At 30.0% G+C, this 2,500-nt stretch overlaps 1 protein-coding gene across 3 annotated transcripts in view; it reads left to right on the top strand.

Annotated features, from left to right (window-relative positions):
- Window positions 1-2,500, top strand: part of LOC113808299 (uncharacterized) — a 62,885-nt gene that overhangs the window by 52,674 nt on the left and 7,711 nt on the right. The window lies entirely within an intron of this gene.

Below are 2,500 nucleotides of genomic sequence, written 5' to 3'. Positions count from 1 at the left end.
GACGTGGGTGGTTTTTTGTTTGCGTTGTGTTGCTGGTTGTTATGTTTGTTGTTAGTCTGTTATCGTGTTTCTGGTTGTTATGTTTGTTGTTGCATTGTTCTTGTTCGTGTTTCTGGGTGTTATGTTTGTTGTTAGTTTGTGATCGTTGTGTTTCCCGTCCACGCTCACTGTTGACGTGGGTGTTTTTTTTTCTCGTTGTGCTGCTGGTTGTTATGTTTGTTGTTGTTTTGTTCTCGTGTTTCTGATTGTTATGTTTGTTTTTAGTTTGTTATCGTTGTGTTTCTGTTTGTTATATTTGTTGTTTTGCTCTCGTTGTGTTTCTGGTTGTTATGTTTGTTGTTGTTTTGTTCTCGTGTTTCTGATTGTTATGTTTGTTTTTAGTTTGTTATCGTTGTGTTTCTGTTTGTTATATTTGTTGTTTTGCTCTCGTTGTGTTTCTGGTTGTTATGTTTGTCTTTATTTTGTTATCGTTGTGTATCTGGTTGTTACAGCTGATGTCTTGAGCTCTCGACTGGAACATCGAAGGTCTTGAAAAAAATACGTATATACGTTATTTCATAATGAATTATGATTTTAAGATATTCTAGAATTTCAATGTGATTCTTACATCATATCATACACAAATATGTTACTAATTTATAACTTGAAAGCAATAAAATGGTATTCAAACAGCTCTCGCGCCTTTTCTTCGCCAGGCTGTTCCAATATGATCTTTCGCTAGCCCTGGCGAACGTTCGCCAGGCATGATTTTAATAGTACGAAATTCCGGATCGCCCGGCGAAACCTTTCGCCAGCCCTGGCGAAAGGTTTCAAAAGTACGGGCCTTAGTTTGTTCTCGTGTTTCTGGTTGTTTTATTTTTTTCTTGTTTGTGTTTCTGGTTGTTATATTTATTGTTGGTTTGTTCTCATTTGTGTTTCTGGTTGTTATGTTTGTTTTTATTTTGTTCTCGTGTTTCTGGTTGTTATATTTGTTGTTATATTGTTCTTGTTTGTGTTTCTGGTTGTTATATTTATTGTTAGTTTGTTCTCGTTGTGTTTCTGGTTGTTTTATTTATTTTGTTCTTGTTTGTGTTTCTGTTTGTTATATTTATTGTTAGTTCTCATTTGTATTTCTGGTTATGTTTGTTGTTATTTTGTTCTAGTTGTGTTCTGTGGTGGTTGTGACGTGTATTAAGGATGGTGGTACTAATGATGAGAATGATGATAATAGTGATGGTGATAATGATGAGAATAATGATAATAATAATTATGATAATAGTGATAACATTAATGATATTGATGCTAATAATGAAAATAATAATAATAATCGTGGCAATAATGTTGGTAATGCTGCTGCTGCTAATGATGATAATAATGATAATAAGAAGAAAATAAGAACGATAATAATAATGATGATAATTGTAATGATAACAGTAATAATGATAATGATAATGATCAAGATGATAACGTTAACGATGATAATGAAAATAGTAATATAGGTAATGATAATGATAATCATAATGATAATAGTAACAATAATGTTAACGATAATAATAATTACAATGATGATCGTAATGTGATTAGGACGATTATGATAATAAGGATGATAAAAAAATGATAAAAAGGATGATGGTGATAATAGTGATAATGGTAATAATAACAACACCAATAATGATAATGGCAATAATAATGATAATAGTAATAATGTTGATGATAATGATGGTGATAATTATAATGATAATGATAATAATAAAACTCATAATCATACTAATTATAGTGATGAAGATTATGATATTGACCATAATGATAATGATGGTAATGATAATAATAATATTGATGATGACGATAATAATGATAATGATGTTAATAACTAATGATGATAATATTGATAATTAATATTATGATAGTAATGATTATAATGATGATGATAGTAGTAATAGCAGTAATGACAATAATGATAATAAAAGTAATAATAATAATGATAATAAAGGTGATAATAATAATAATAGTAATGATAATTATAATGATAATGTTAATGAAAATGATCATGATGATAATAATGATAGTAATAATAAGGATGATAATGATAATGATATTAGTAATAATAATAACAATGATGATAGTAGTGATAAAGATGATAACAATGATGATGATGACGCTGATGATGATAATGATGATCGTAATGGTAAAGATAATGAAGACAAACATGATAATGATAATAGCTATACTTACAGGTATAGTGATGATGGCGTTGATGGTGATATAGTAATGGTGTTGATGATGGCGTTGATGATATAGTGATGATCGTGATGATGTCGTTCTTTGTTACTCAGTGACAATAATCACCATCAGTCACTGTCACGAATATTGATATCAACAGCAGTAAAAGTAGCATGACTCTCATTATCATCAGTGACACAAATATTCTCTCTGTGATTATCCTTCTTTTTTTCTGCTTCTTCTTTTGCTTTTTCTTCTACTTCTTCTCCATCTCCCCCCTCCCCACCTCCTCCTCCTTTTC

Source organism: Penaeus vannamei, chromosome 26 (genome assembly GCF_042767895.1).
Source record: "Penaeus vannamei isolate JL-2024 chromosome 26, ASM4276789v1, whole genome shotgun sequence".
Taxonomy (NCBI): Eukaryota; Metazoa; Arthropoda; class Malacostraca; order Decapoda; family Penaeidae; genus Penaeus; species Penaeus vannamei.
The sequence above is the reverse complement of the archived record's forward strand: the minus strand, read 5'-3'. Positions and strand labels throughout refer to the sequence as shown.